Consider the following 17027-nt stretch of genomic DNA (forward strand, 5'->3'; position numbering starts at 1 on the left):
CTCTAAGACTCGTTGGGCAAGACATGGAAGAAAGGACTTTTTGGCAATGCTTCCAAGCCATGTGTCCTTGAAGTTTACTTTTTCTCATCCTTTAAATGGGGCGCTGGGGCTGGAGTGATAGTACAGCGGGTAGGGCATTTGCCTTGCACACAGCAGACCCGGGTTCTGTTCCCAGCATCCCATATGGTCCCCCAAGCACCGCTAGGAGCAATTCCTGAGTACAGAGCCAGGAATGACCCCTGAGCATTGCCGGATGTGACCCAAAAAGAAAAAATAAAGAAATAAATAGATAGATAGATAGATAAATAAATAAATAAATAAATGGGACTCTGGTTGGTGGGAAATGGACACTGGTGAAGAGGCAGATATTGGAACATTGTATAACTGAAACCCAGGCAGGTACAACTTTGTAACTGGGTGATCTCAGAGTGATTCCATAAAAAATAAATTAACGAAACAAAATAAAATAAATCGGGCACCGGTTTCAACAGTTTGTACTAGGGTTCATGGAAGCAATGGAAGAGAAGGATTCTGAGCGCGGGGGGTAGGAGTCTCAGCACAGGAGACGTGCGGGGGTGTCGTGATGTTTTTGCTTCATTTTTCATCTTGAGCTAGTTCCTTCCATTCGCATTTGGTTTCAATTCTAAGAGGGGAGGGATGGGGAGGGGTCTCATTTCAAAAATGGAACTAAAGGCTGTAGAACCCCATAATTTCCATACTACTATCGGCCTCCCCTAATGAAGTTGGTGGTCCCCAGTTATTCGCAATTAACTCTGGTAACCATGCATATGTCAAAAGAATAAAACTGCCAACTTTTGCGAGCTGTGATGTTCCTGCTCCCCACCCACGGTCACACAGATGGAGACTCCAAGGAGACGGCCTGGCTTCCCCCCTAGACCTCTCCTGGAAGGCCGCTTCATGGATAGGATGAGGCTGGGGAGTCCGTCTTGGTTTTCCAAGAAGTATTTTAGCTTTGCAGCACTTGGGCAATATTAGCAGGAACTGTTTATCTGTTTGGATTTTGCATTCTTTCCAAGTGGAGGACATCTGTGAAGTATTTTCTTTAGCGCAAATATGGACCCTGTTTGGTAGGCTTATGTGTGTTTTGCTCCAGCTAGAAACACCACCACAAAGAATAAAAGGTCATAGAGAAGGGACAGAACCCTACCCGTCCCTCACCAGAAGTAAAGTGAGAGAGAGAGAGAGAGAGAGAGAGAGAGAGAGAGAGAGAGAGAAGGAGAGAGTAATTCCTCTCAGGGTCTCTGGGCACTGCCTGAAGGGTTAGTGCTTTACTGGCAGTGTTAGAATCTTAGGGAATATTGCAGAAAGAGCAGCGACTAAAATCAGACTGAATTGTCCCCAAATCCTGCCTCCAGCCAGAGCCATTGTACCACATGAAGGGCTCTTCCTTTGCATGTGACCAATCTAGTTTTGTTCCTTGGCACTCTGGAGGGTCCCACAAACCCCTCCAGGTGATGCCTTATTGTGAGTCAACCCTGGGGAAGGTCACACTAATGGGACAGGAACACAAAATGCTTGAAACAACTAAATAAAAAATGAGCAACGTTGTAAATCATAGTGTTTTTAATAAAAATCATTAAAAAATAATAGGTTAACAGCTTTTAAGTCCATTTCAATTTCATTATTCAACACATCTTTCATGATTCTTAATTACAAGTCAAATTGGCAAATATCATGTTGCCAATAAATAGTGAGTAAAAGGGAGAGAGAGAGAGAGAGAGAGAGAGAGAGAAAGAGAGAGAGAGAGAGGAAGGGAGGGAGGGAGAGAAATAAAATCTGCCTCATCTTGTTCACTGTGCGATCTTGAGCTGGTTGCTTCCCCTTCTGAGTCTCTGTGACCTTTTTATGAAAGATGGTGAGAAGGTGGAAGGTAGTGACCCACGGGTGTGTTGCTGGCATGTCCATCAGGTCCCATTGATGCTTCATTTTCACAATACATCTTTGAGCTCAAGAGGACCCCCATTTTGACCATTGTGACAGTGATGGCTGGAAGAGATCACTCTGGATGGGAGATGTGTGCTGAAAGTGGGTAATGGACCCAACATGATGCCCTCTCAGTATCTGTATTGCAAACCAAAATGTCCAAAAGGAGAGGGAGGGAGAGAGAGAGGAGAGAGGACAGAGAGTGTGAGAGATGAGAGAGTGAAGAAAAGTGCCTGCCATACAAAGGCAGGCCGAGGAGGGCTGGGGCGGGTGGGAGGATGGCAGGAGAGGGGATATTGGTGATGGGAAAAGTGCACTGGTGGAGGGATGCGTGTCAGAGCATTGTATGACGGAAACTGGATCATGAAAGCTTTGTAACTGTATCCCACAGTAATTCAATTTGAAAAATAGAATAAATAAAAATTTAAAAACAAACAAACAAAAAGAGTATCCCCATTGTACCTAATGGCAAGACTCGGCAGAAGCTTAGTAAGTACTTGTGTTCTCCTATGACTGAGATGAAGCCTTAAGTGAGGTGGTCACACAAAGGGCTGATGCAAGGATGCAGGAAGAAAACCAGCCCAGTGCCAGCTCCTGATGAAATTATTTCCTGGAGCATGAACCCAAAGCACAGAGGGCATGACCAACACTATCAAACTCAAAAGCTTCCATGAAGGAGAAGTCGCAGTCTGCAAAATAAAAGGGTGCCTTCTGGAATGAAAACACTAGCCAATGCTGTCTCTGATAAAGGTTTCACATCCAAAAATACAGAGGAACTCCTATAAGTTAACAGGAAAAGAAAAACAGGTAAAGGAAGCATGGGCTAAAGAACTTGCCTTGCACGTGGCTAATCTCTGGCACCCCATATGGTTCCCTGAACACAGCCAGGAGTAATTCCTGAGCAATCGAGCCAAGAGTAACCCCTGAGCATCGCTGGGTGTGGCACACAAAAAAATTGAATTAAAAAGGAAGCTAAGAGATATGCATTCCTCAAAGACACACAGGCCAGTCAAGAGGCATACAAAAAGATGCTTGCTATCAGTGGTCCACTGAGAAACGCAAATCAAAACCACGCTAAAGTCTTGCCTCACACCAGTGCATGCTGTTATCAGGAAAACCGGAAATCACACATGTTGGCAATAAGGTAGAGGGAAAGGAATGACTTCTGTGGTCTGTGGGTGGGAATGTCGGTCACAGCAGGCTCAATGCAAAGCACAATGGAGGTTCCTCATAGACATTATAAATAGAGGCCAGGGAGGGGGAGGGGGACAGGACATATGCTTTGCATGAGACCCCAGTTCAATCCCCAGCTCCACAGAATCCCCTGAGCTTTCCTGGGTGGAGACCTGAGCTCGGCCTGGATGCCGTACGTAACCCCAGACACTCTGGAGTCTGCACAGCACCAAAGGCTTATTCTTCACATGGAACCCAGGGTGCTGGGGATCACTGGGAGGGATTTCCAGGCCTCCTCACCACAGCTGGGGAATGCCCGCCACCCAGCCAGAGAGCTAGTAGAGGGGTGAAGGTGTTTACCTTGCATTCAGCCAAGCAGAGTTTGGACCCAGCACTGTCAGGAACAAACTCCCCAGCACAGAGCAGGGAAGAGCCCTCAACACTGCCACCCCCCAAAAATTAAAGGCATGCTCCACCCCACAAAATTAAAGAGAGAACTCCTATATGATCCAACCACTCCACTCATAAGCATTCATCCCAGGGAAAACACAAATCTGGGTCCCGTGGTGCTATCTGCCCCTCTCCACAATTACACCAGCATTCGTCTCAAAAGTCAAGACATGGGGGCTGAAGCGATAGCACAATGGGTAGGGCATTCACCTTGCACACAGCCGACCCTGGATCCATTTCCAGCATCCCATATAGTTCCCCGAGCACCACCGGGAGTAAATCTTGAGTTCATGAACCAGGAGGAACCCTGTGCATCGCCTTGTGTGACTCAAAAAACAAACAAAACCAAAAAAAATCAAGACATGGTAGTATGAGTGCAGAGTCCATGTCCACTGACAGATAGGTGGAGAAAGAAATGTGGTGGGCCCCCTCCCATTGCTTGGCTCAGTGGGAGAACACCTGGCCGTCAGGCATGAGGCCTTGAGTTGGATCCCCAGCCCTACCCCACATGCCTGAGTGTGACTCCAGTGACACTGTCCCCAGCATCACCAGTATCACCAAAAAAAATAAAAATAAAAAAGAATCATAGATGCAGCCCAAGTGTGCACAAGTCCTTCAATTCTCTGTGTGCCCCCCTCAAGAACAGCAGTTCAAAGGTTCACGTGTCCCTGCCCCATCACAATGCCGCAAAGGAAAGGGATGTGTGGAGCACCAGCAATGGGACACGATTCGCCTTTGACAATAGCCTGGGTAGACCTGGAAGACATGACCGGACACAGGGCAAAGACTACTTACTTTCACTTAGGTGAAAGATTCAAAATCAGGGCTGGAGAGATAGCACAGCGAGTGGGGCATTTGCCTTGCACACGGCCAACCCTGGTTTGATTCCGAGCCTCCCGTATGGTCCCATGAGCACCGCCAGGAGTAACTCCTGAGTGCAGAGCCAGAAGGAACCCCTGTGCATCGCTGGGCGTGACCCAAGAAAGCAAAAAAAAAAAGATTCAAAATCATTCGAGTCATGGGTGCAGAGAGTGGCAGAGAGGTTTCCAGAGATGAAAGTGGAGGTTGGTCTAGGGCACCCACTTCCTCGGATGCAAAATAATAAGTACCCAGAGAGCTTTGGTGCAGCTAAGAGCTGGAAATATGGATTCACATACTCAGAGATCTGCAATGAAAATAGATCTTTTGTTCTTATCAATGATACATGAATAAAGCACAAACCAAATTATTGGAGGTTATGGGTGAATCTATGGTATATAGATCATAGTGATAGTTTTATGGGCATAAAAAAACTTACCTCCAAACTTAACAGGCTATACATGACAATAACATTTTGTCTATCATCTATGCCTCAATAAATTTGTTTTAAATAGATGACTCCAATGACTATACCTAAAAATTAGAAGGAAAAATATCAAGGACTGCCTCTGAAGTTTACTATACTCAATCAATGAATAGATAGGTAGATGCATTAACACACACACACACACACACACACACACACACACCACCTCCAACTCAGAGTTCAGGGGGCAAAGGAAGGTAAGCAGGAAGAAATTTTCAGCTAATGAGTGCTTCTCACTACAATGAGACCATTGATATCAGCATTGAAAGTTCTGAGGGGGGAAACGTGATGGAAATGTGATAGATATGGGAAAAGATTGATAAAGCCTCTATTCTTCCTGAGACTCAGCCAGGAGGCATCAGGCTGTGACTCCCAGCACCCAGTAGGTCAGGACCAGCTGGAAAGAGATGTGGGCAGGACTAGCAAGGCCGAGGGCAAGGTCTTCCATGGTAGAGACTGAAATCACGTGATCATGAACCACTGTCCATGTCCCTGGACCCCTGAGCTGAGCTTTTTTTTTTCCTTTTTGGGTCACTGATAAGAACAGATACTACACTTGATCTTAGCCAAAAGGCTGAGAAGCAGGCTGGAGCTATAGCACAGTGGTAGGGTGTTTGCCTTGCACGCAGCCAGCCCGGCTGAGCCGGGTTTGAATCCTCCACCCCTCTCGGAGAGCCCGGCAAGCTACCAAGAGTATGTCTCCCGCACGGCAAAGCCTGGCAAGCTACCTGTGACGTATTCAATATGTCAAACACAGTAACAACAAGTCTCAAAATGGAGACATTACTGGGCCCGCTCGAGCAAATCGATGAACAACGGGAGTTTGTTTTTGGGTCACACCTGGCGATGCAGAGGGGTTACCCCTGGCTCTGCACTCAGGAACTACTCCTGGAGGTGCTCGGGGGACTATATGAGATGCTGGGAATTGAACCCCGGTTTGCCTCGTGCAAAGCAAATGCCCTCCCCGCTGTACAATCACCCCAGCCCCGGAGCTGAGCTTTGAACTGACTCCTTCCTCCAGATTTCAGAAGACCTTTCACCTGCTGCCCTGTGGTGCATGTAACAGTTGCTGGACTCAAGCTCTTCCAGGGCTCCAAAGGGTCGAGGAGCACAGAACTATTGTCATCATCATCAAGGGACCCAGGATCCCAATGAAGACAACTCAGAATCCAGCTGGAAAAGTATAAACAAGAATGAAGGGGAGACAATTGCCAAAGCTATGAATGACAAATCATGAACCTCTCCATCAACGCTATACACATAAAGAAAAAGCACTCTGCCCAAGTTCTATCTGGGGCCTTTAATTCACTGTAATTCCTTCCTCCTATTTCACTTGTACAGCAAAAAAGAAAAGAAGAAGAATGGATTAGGAAAATTAGTGAAGCTGGAGTCAGAAATGTGAGCGAGAGGCACGCTCAGAGCATATCCAGCTCATTTTCAAAACCCTCTGCGTCTCTTTCATCTGCGTTCATTAGGCTGAGTTCTGTGGGGCAGGGACCACATTTTTCTGATTATTGCAGCATTCTTAACATTGAGCAGAGTGTAGGGCGCTTAGCAAGACTGCGGTAAATACTGAATAAACGCTCACCCTCCTCCCACTAAGTGTCTCCTAGATATTTAATCATCAAAGGAAGATTTTTCAATTGCCAGAGTCACTGACCAGGGCAAGTATGCAACTCTTTTGGACAAATTTTCAACACTGAGGTGTGGCAGATTAAAGATGACCTTAAATTCTTGGTTATTCCTTCCATGGAGACACAGACCCGATTTCTTTCATTGGAATCTGAGTCTTAATACATTTGCTGACCAATTGAGTATTATGACTATCGGAAGTTACTCAAAGATCTGAAGCTGTGTCACAAGGGGCCTTTTGAGTTCCTGGGGACTTCTTGGAACATTCTTTCATAAGCCATGGAAGAAACTTAAGCATTCCAGGTTCTCTCCAGTGGGGAGACGCCACCTAGGGCAGTTCAGTTAAACAGTCTTAAGTGAACTGACCTTCAAAGGCCTGGGAGTCATGCAAATAGTTTCAAACCCCCAGACCAGACGTCAGGACTTTTTCCCTGGATAACACCAGTTCGTAAACATTTGAGGCTTTGCAGACCATACAATGGCTGTGGCAATTAATCCCTTTTACTATTCTAGCATGAAAGCAGCCATAGATGGTATGGAAAAGAATAGGTGTGGCTGTGTCCCAGTCAAACATTTATGAGAGCAGGTGACCGGGCCTCATTTGTTTCCAGGTCAGAGTTTTCTGATCTCTACTGGAGACCAGCCCAAGTTCGACCTCTATGAAGGCCATGAAGAACAAACAGAAGAACCTCCATCCAGAAGAACCTCCAGGCTGAGCCCTTCCCAAATTCCTAAACTGCCAAATCAAGAAAGAAAGAAAGAAAGAAAGAAAGAAAGAAAGAAAGAAAGAAAGAAGGAAAGAAAGAAAGAAAGAAGAAAACTGGTCTTTTTGTTTGAAGCTGCTGAGTTTGGGAAAGGTGTGTGTGTGTGTGTGTGTGTGTGTGTGTGTGTACGCACATGTGCTTGCACACAAGCATGCACACATGCAGCAATAGATGCATTTAAAAAATAGCTGAAACACCCCAAAATGAGGAAAGGTAGAGGAAGGCAGGGATAGAACCTTGATCCTTTCTACAATTGCTGTTACATGAGGATGGGGAAGGGAAACAGAGGGACTCTCACGAGACAGAACTGCTCCCAAAGGCCTGGAGATATGAGGAAGAACATGGAGAAGAGGAGCAGGGTAGCATCTGGTTTGGGGACAAGTGCCTTCCACCCCTCCGGGGGAACTGTCCCTACAGTCTCCCAAATGAAAGGTATCCTGGAGAGGTCCTCCCAGGTAGACTTGGTTAAGAAAGAACAGAAGGTGAGGGCTTGGATTCCAACCCCATCTGCACACACACACACACATACACACACACACACACACAGAGGCCATTAATAAGTAGGATTTGGATTCAGATGGACGTGGTTTTATGTTCGGGCTCCACTCCTCACCAACAGCCTCCTGCGGAACAAACTGTTGAATCTCTCTGAAGCTCACCCTGCACCTTGCAAAGGGCTTGGCTCTAGGAGTACTTGTGCGCTGATGAAATTTGCAAAATTTTGGCAAAGAGTCTATCTTTAATAATTATTCAGATATATATACTCATAGATAGTGTGTGTGGGTAGGTGTATGTAGGGATGTGTGGGATATAACCGGTGCAAAACTGACAGGTATAAAATAATGAAAAGATACTGTTCAAGGGAATCAAGTGTCCTTCCTTGAAGTTAAAAGTTTTTCAAGTCATGAGTTCATCGAAGTGCTCGCTCAGAACCTAGGGCCCACCGCCCCACCAGATCCAACAGCGATAGTCTGTGGTCACTTTGGGGTCCTTATTGACATGCACATACCGGCTCCTCCCCCTCCCCACCCCCACTCCCAAAGGCACACCTCAAAGAGATTCTGATCCAGCTGGTCTGGGCTGAGATTCAGGGATCTGAGCTGTGAACAACCTATCCAGAGGCTGCTGTTTCTAAAAGCATCTGGTCAGGCTTGGAAGAATTTCCTCCTGCCAGCCTCCTGTACCACACGCAGGCCAGGCTGCAGCAGGGCCAGAAACCCCTGCCCAGTTCAGCCGCCCGCAAGCCAGAGGGGCAACCATAGCTGCTTATGGGGCTGCTCTGGATTTCCCAAACAATGTCTGGAGTTTGGGACATTCCAGCCTTGGGCTGAAGAAGCTGGATCAACAGCCTCCAATGGCAGAGCAGAAAAGGAGTTCGGGAATCTTCCCTCCTTACCGTCGGTTCGTACTTCCATCGGTTGGTAGTTATCATCAGTTGGCACCTTACACAACTTATCATCAGTTGGTATAGTCAGACCAACTAAGAACACTCCACCCCACGGTGGAAGGAGAAACCCCCATTTTCCCAGAGAACCAATTCTCAACCAAGCACACTTCCCTTGTCCCCCCCCCCTCCCCCGGTTTGGCATCGAGATGGCCTGCTACATAAACCTGTCATGCTCTCAGCTAGGGGTAAACCCAAGTCAAGAGTAATCAAGTCCTACCCGGCTTCCGTTACCCTGGAAAGCCCAGCTCGAGTTAAAGTGGTGAGGAAACAGTGACCAAAGGCATCGGGAAATGGGCCCTTTGTTGGTTTGGCAAAATTGCTCTCCACTCGTCACTGTTACACCGGGCCATGGCCCTGAGGCCAGTCTAAACAACTCCCTTCTATAATTAATACAGATACTTACACACATCCGTGCTGCAGGCGGACCCGGCTCCTCTCAGAGAAGGGAGCAGCTGCCAGGTGGGTCACAGAAGGCCGGATGTCAGGGGGCTGGGCAGGCAGCACAATGGGGGGAGGGGGCTTATTTAGACAACACTTCTGACAAAGGGGTGTTCAGACTGGAGGCTGCACCCGCTAAACCTGGACAATGTAGGGTCAATCCCTGTTTGTACAACGGATTGTTTTGTCCGGCTACACTACACCCACACCCACACAGACAGACATACATACACAGACACACACATATACATGAGTACATATGCATCGATACCAACACACAGACCACACATGAGCACACCGACACACAGACCAGACACATACGCACAAATATGTACATAGGCACATACACATACATACAGAGCATGGAATACACACACGCGTATGCAGACACATACACCCATTACAACAGACACAGACGCACAGACCATTCATATGCACTCATACATACACATAGACAGACATAGACCATTCGTGTATACATAGACACATACATATGCATATACAGACACACAGAGGCATAGGTAGACACAGACACAGACCCAGAGACCCACACCCCAACCTTTAAATACTGACTCCATGGGCGGGAATTTGCATCAACTATTTTTATCAACCTGCTATGCAACTAGGGAAAAAGATATTTTAAGAAAGGAAGGAAAATCACTCTCCACTTCTCAATCCTCGAGAGATAAAGTTTTTCACACAGAGACAATGAGTAGGAAGGTTTCACGGGCTTTGGGGCATAACCAGGAGCCAATCAGCATGCAGCTTTTAGGTGTGGAATCACAGCTGGGCACAGCTCATGGGGGAGGGATGAAGAAATGGGTCAATACACCATCATGTTACCGCACAGGCATCCTGGGGGACGGGGACAATCAGATGGAGGGTGGGAGGTTCTGGGGGGAGGGGCATGCTGACATGTCCATGGCTTGGCTGGGAAGGAAGAAAGAGAAGGCTCGGTGAATGCAGAGCTGGGGTTGGAGACACAGACATTCCGAATTCTCTGTGCTCCAGATTCAGGGTCTTGAGGCTTGCCAGAGCACCTTTCACATGCCAAGGTTTCAGGAAGCTGCGCACCCCCAAATAGGAGCTGTATCCAGTCATAAGGATCGAAACGTCAGCCCCCACTCCCCCAGGCTCCCTTCCACTTGGGACCTTCTGGCTAGAAGGGGTAAGGCTAGAAGTCTTGAGCAGAACATCTCCCAGCTACGAGAAGGAAACCTGAGGTGTCTGGGTGCCCTGGGTGATACCCCCTCACTGAGCAGTCCTGGGGAGTCCTGACTTGGACTAAGAACCACTTGGAAAGCCAGTTGAAAACCGAGTCAAGCCCTGAAGGTGGCTTTACATTCGACTTGGCTAACTTCCGGGAGTCTGAATTCTGACCTCCCACCTCAGCTCTTTCTAGCATGAAACCTTGGGTGGGATGCCGGAGCGATAGCACAGCGCGGAGGGCATTTGCCTTGCAGGTGGCCAACCTGGGTTCATTTCCCAGTATCCCATAGGGTCCCCCGAGCACTGCCAGGAGTAATTCCTGAGTGCAGAGTCAGGAGGAACCCTGAGCATTTGCTTTTTTGGGTCACTGGGTGTGATCCAAAAAAAGCAAAATAAATAAATAAGATGTTTACTTGTAGGTATCAAGAAAGAAAGAAAGAAAGAAAGAAAGAAAGAAAGAAAGAAAGAGAGAAAGAGAGAGAGAGAGAGAAAGAAAGAAAGAAAGAAAGAAAGAAAGAAAGAAAGAAAGCAAGCAAGCTTGGCTGGGCTTTGACAAAAGGGGAAACTGAGGCTCTGTGCCTGGACAGGTCTCCAGAACGAGTTTATCTCTCTCTCCTCTCTCTCTCTTCTCTCTCTCTCTCCCTCTCTCACTTTCTCTCTATCTCTGTCTTTTCCACCCCACAGGCTATTTTATTCCTCTCATGTCTCACAGTACTCACAGTAACAGGAAATCAGTGATCTCTTGAGAGCACAGATTGGGTCCCGGTCCATCCTCCTTCCCCAACTTCCCCAGAGGGACCCCCACCCACAGACACTCCTCTGGGCCCCAGGGCAGTTCATAAAACAGCCAAAATCAACTTGAAGAATCGAAGCTCTTTTTTTTCCTCTCTTTTTTAACATTTCTAGAAGCCACTACAAAAACTATTAGCAGACCATTAGCACTGCCTTGACTAAGAACATTTTTTCTTCTCCTGTTTTTTTTTTTTTTTTTTTTTTTTTTTTTTTTTTTTTTTTTAGGCCTGGAATGGCTTTCCTAGCTCTGATTGCAACTCCTGATTCGGGCACAACCCTGGTATTGAAGTCGGTGGGGGCAGGCCCGTGTGAAATGACTCGCTCCCTCCTGGCAGGGCACCCTCAATGCTATCAACATCTTTCATCTCCCAAAGCCTCTGGAAGACAGGCCTCCTTGCCTCCTTATTGCATGAGGTTACCCAGGATTTAGGAGCCAATGGGATTAAGATTTCAAAGCTTTAGGGGCTATTTGGATAAGCACACCTGATAGCGCAGGTTCTGCAGGCTGGGAAACAGAGTTTATGTGTCATGCTTTCTGGGACAGGCTTCGCTTCTCCTAATGGAGGCTCCAATTGTGGCAGGAAATAAGCTTGCGGGCAAAGCCCTGAGATGTGGAGGGTATCTGGTGACAGACGGTCTTCTTCCGGGGGCGGGGGGTGCTGGGGGTAGGGGCATGCTGACATGCCCATGGACTGAGAGGGAAGAATGAGAAGGCTCAGAGGGAGAGCAAGAGGGTTCTCTTGTCTGGCGATTGACCTTCCCTAACATCATGGTAATGAAGTGGCATCTTAGGTGCTAAGTGGTGTTTAGCAAAGTTGGGCTCTACCTCGGTCTCCTTGGTATGGAAGTACCAGTGCCTAAGATCAGAAACTGGGAAAGTTAATGTCGAAGATATTATGTCAGGAGAGAGAGACAGAGGGAGAGAGAGACAGAGTCGAGAGTCTGGTTGCAAATTCCCTCCTGGCTCTGTGGCATGGACTTAACTTCTCTGGACCTTGATAAAATGGAGTTAAAAAGTAGTGCCCACCTATTTAAAATTTTAGAATTCCTGGAGCATGCAGCCACTTTTGTGACCATGCGACATCTCATACTTTATGCCACTGATATACCAAGAGTGGCATTTGATGGGGTGTAAAGTAGAAGGCAACCCATCTTAATAAAAAAACAAATATATAAGCACACAAGGCTCAACTTGCCACAATATGTTAGTGACCTCTTATACATGGGCTTAATGGCTCCAAGGTGAGATACAATTTTTACACACTTTCCTCTAAGAAAATCTTTTCGGATAATTTTTAGTGGATTACTCATAACAAGCAGTACAAAATAAACTATTTAGCATCTGCCTTGGGGGAAGGTTTGGGTGGCAGTGGGAAAATAATGAAATAATGAAATAATGCTGGTGGAACGGTGGAACGGTGGTGGGAGTGTTGTTGAAATATTGAATATAATCAATTATTGTGAACAACGTTATAAAAATAAAAATTTTAAAAATGTAGTGCCAGGACTGGAGCAATAGTAAAGCAGGTAGGGTGTTTGCCTTGCATGCGGCCAACCCAGGTTCAATCCCCAGCATCCTGTATGGTCCCCCAAGCGCTGCCAGGAGTAATTCCTGAGTTCAGAGCCAGGACTAACCCCTGAGCATCGCTTGGTGTGTGACCCCCCCCCAAAAAATGCAAAAATAAATAAAATAAATGAAATAAAATTTGGGTTCCATTAAAAAAAGGTAGTGCCCAGTAATCCCATTAGTAATACAAGACATCAATAAATAAATGGTCACTACTACTGAAGTTGGGCTGGAGCGATAGCACAGCAGGTAGGGCATTTGCTTTGCACTCAGCCAACATGGCCGACCCAAGTTCGATTTCTCCGCCCCTCTCGGAGAGCCCGGCAAGCTACCGAGAGCATCTTGCCCGCGTGGCAAACCTGGCAAGCTACCCGTGACGTATTTGATATGCCAAACACAGTAACAACGAAGTCTCACAATGGAGATGTTACTGGGCCCGCTCCAGAAAATCAATGAACAACGGGAGGAGAGTGACAGTGACTACTGAAATTAGAGTAATTATGACTATAGAGATGGTTAAAGATGGTCCAGTGCTCTCCGATTCCCAACTGATTAGAGAAGTCCCACCGATACCTACAAGGACAATGTGTTTGACTCAAATTCCCAATCAAAATGTTCACCCCAAATACACCCAAACACACCCAGACATACCCAGAGTCATGACTGACTGCGCGCCTGCTCGCATCATGTCCCCATCCAGTGGACGTGTAAAATTAACCTTCACACTTTGCAGTGGGATCCTGCTCACTTGAGGGTTTTGACTACAGTAAGAGAATTAGTAGGAGACAGATACTTGTGATTTATTGCCAGGAGCTGGCTGGGCACGTTTGAAGTCTGCAGGGCAGCCCATCACAGAAAGCAGGCAGGAATATTCGGGACGTGAGGGGAAGCTGAACTCATCAAATTGGATTTCTTCTCCACCAGGGATATCACCATCTGGTTCTCAACTGATTGGACCAGGTCTAACAGGATAATCAAGGATAATCTCTCATATTTCAGGTGAACTACATGAGGCTGTTCTTGGATCCTACAGACTAGTTGAGCCCATGATATGAATTCCCAGAAACCACATGACACAGAATCTAGAGTCAAAGGGGATGTCAGGACATTTGCTTTAAACAAGAGCATAAAGGAGAGATGAGATCAACCAAGTGCCATTCTCCAAGGAACACTCAGCTGGGACCCACACATCCCTCCAACAGACAGACATCCCAGACCCCATGCCCCTTCCTTGGGACTCGAGAATGACACAGTCAACTTAGGGGCTCTGCTGGGTGATCCCAGTGACCCCACACATCTCATACATCGCTGTCCTGATTCAGGCCATTGTTCTGTGCTCTCACTCTCCTTTGCTCTTTCTCTTTGCTGGTTTGGGAGCACATCCCAGAGATGTGGAATCCCATGTGGGCGCTACACACCCTCATTGACTTTCTTCGTAGACCCATTTCCTCCTAGAGGAGAACAGCCCCAGTAAATTCCTTCCACCCTGAGTCTGATGTCTGCCTTCTGCAATAAGCCACCCGTCTTTCCTCTTGTCGCCAGAGACAGTTTGGCGCCCCCAAATGAACCCTGGTCTTGCTCTTGGAAGAGGCATTTCTTCAGGCCCTGCTGCCCGTTGCTCTACCCCTTGTTCTGTCACAAATCTCACTCCAGACACGTTGAAGTCTCTTGGAAAGTCCAACCGTACCCCCACTGAGCCCCACTCTGCTATAGAAAAGTCCAGACACGTTGAGTTCTGCCTCCAAGGCTATAAAACATGCAACCCCATCCGCCAGGAGCACCCCTCCTTCCTGAGCACCCTCAGCCCCCTTTGATCTAGTGAACTATCTCTCCCTAGAACAAAGTCTAGGAGTTCCTCCTCTGAATCCCCAACCATCAACTTTGCTAACGGGATGAAGCTCCTCCCCATCCTCCCCACCCTCACCCCAACTACACACATCTGGGTCAGAAAACTGAGCTGGCCCCAGCAGTACCTTGGATGCTCCTACATACCCCTTCATGATGAGACTATGAGACTTCTCCGATGAATGAGAACACTCATTTCATCCTCAAATTATAGCACCATGGCCAGCCCTTCTGCAGAGGAGCGTGAGGCTTAGTGAATGAATAGAGGTAACTGGGCTGGCAGCTCCCCTCGTATCACCAGCCGTGCCCGCCCTCTGCCCCTACTTGCCTCTTCACAAAAGATATTCCCAACAGGGGCTGAGTGCACTGGACTGTGGGTTGATTAAATGTGTTTTTATAAGCCTCCACCCATTGTCCTGGCTAAGAGAGGCTTTGTAAAGTACCTAGCACCCCAGGGAGATTTAGGGTTGTTTTGATTACAAATGATGTTGACAATTTCGACACAAGAGAAGTGAGCAGTCAGGCGTCACATCCAAGACCATTCGGAAAGAGACAGACAAGACAGACTCAGGAAGGAGCTCCTGACTTTTGTCTCCAGACTCGGGGCAGATTAATTAGGAGTCCTCTGGGGTTGGGGAACCCCCCCCCCCACAGAAAGCCTGAGTGAGGTGGGTAGGGGACTGCAGGCAGTTTCAGCCTTTCTGAAATTTGGAGACAGAAACATTTTAATTTGGGCGACTCCTGGCAGCTGCTGCTGGACCATACTCCAGATCTTCGAAGGCACCATTTGTGAACTTTGTGATGAAACTTCTGATGGAGCGTTTAAGCCAATTTACAGATGAGCAGCGCCTGGGAGATAGTCCAGGCACTAAGGAGCTTGCCTTGCATGCAGCCCACCCCAGTTTCAATCTCAACACCGCATACGTGGTGCCTTGAGGACCACCAAGTTATCCTTGAATACAGAGACAAGGGTAAACCTCTTAGTATGACTGGGTGTGGCAAAACCTTGCTCCCTCAATAAAAGAGAAAACAATTTACAGATGAACGAGAGGAGGCTCATGGGGATTAATGGCTCACCTGAGGAGTGATGGAGCTCAGGTTCAAGCCTGGAAAACTTGAATTCCAGTAACTCCCATCTCCTACCAATAACCATCTCAAGAAGTAAGAGATGCTGCCATTTTTTTTATTATTAGTGAAACACCATGAGGTACAGTTGTAGATTTACAATTTTTTGTGCTTGGGTTTCGATTATACAATGATCAAATACCCACCCCTCCACCAGTGCCCATTTTCCACCACCATGGATAATATCCCTCCCACCCCCATCCCCCCATCCCCCCTGTCTCTGTGGCAGGGCAATCCCCTGTGTTCTCTCTCTCCTTTTGGGTGTTGTGGTCTGCAAAAGAGGCATTGAGTGGCAAACATGTTCAGTCCATAGTCTACTTTCGACATGCATCTCCCCTCCTGGGAGGATCCTCCAAACATCCTTTATTTGGTGCTCCCTTCTCTATCTGAACTGCCCTTTCCTCTAGGATACCCGGCTGGCCTCTAAGTTATGGAGTAATCCTCCTGGTGCTGATCTCAGCTATTCTTGGGTATTAATCTCATACTTTGTTACTTTATATCCCCCAGATGAATGCAATCTTTCTATGTCTATCCCTCTCTTTCTGACTCATTTCGCTTAGCATGATACTTTCCATATTGTACCACTTGTATGGAAATTTCATGACTTCATCTTTTCTAACAGAGATGCTGCCATTATTGAGCAACTACTGTATACCAGGAAGTCAGTTGCCATCGTTCTCATCTTAATTCTACAGGATGGCCTCAGTACAATGCCTCCAGTTTGGCAAACAAGGAAATTGATTCCTGTATGATGCCCTTTTCTAAGGTCAGAGGAAAAGAAGCTCTTAGGGCCTTTTGAACCTCTGCGGCCCTGTCTTTCCAGGGCCCTAGGTATTGGTCCTACATTACTCCGAGGATATCTTTAGGAATGGTGCGCCTGAAAACCTCACCCCAGGCTAGTCCATGGCCATTTTCACTGCAAAGACACAAAGCAGGGTGGGGAGTAGCTCAAGAGTGGGAGCACACACATGGCAGGGATGAGGCTGGGAATCTTGTCCCTTGCCTTGTCCCACACCACTGCAGCCCCACTGTGGACACTGCCTGACTCCCCCAGGCCCCAAGTCGGCAAGCCCTAGACATTTCAAAAAAAGAAATGGGAAAGGATGCAGAGGAACAGTGAAGGTGTAGGGTGGGTCAAAGTGCAAAGGGGCAGACTCCTGGGTTTCCTGGGTTCCAACTGAGGCAGCTGAGATCCAAGACTCGCTGTAAGCACACACCACCTGTTCCGACTTTACACACACTCTTGCATGCTACACGCAGAGAATCAACCGTACCCCCACTGAGCCCCACTCTGCG

At 47.4% G+C, this 17027-nt stretch overlaps 1 pseudogene; it reads right to left on the reverse strand.

The window, feature by feature from the left end:
- Nucleotides 1-5363: 5363 nt before the first annotated feature.
- On the reverse strand, nucleotides 5364-5498 carry LOC130018292 (uncharacterized; annotated as a pseudogene).
- Nucleotides 5499-17027: the final 11529 nt, after the last annotated feature.

The sequence above is a fragment of the Sorex fumeus genome, unplaced genomic scaffold (genome assembly GCF_029834395.1).
Source record: "Sorex fumeus unplaced genomic scaffold, SorFum_2.1 ptg000251l, whole genome shotgun sequence".
Taxonomy (NCBI): domain Eukaryota; kingdom Metazoa; phylum Chordata; class Mammalia; order Eulipotyphla; family Soricidae; genus Sorex; species Sorex fumeus.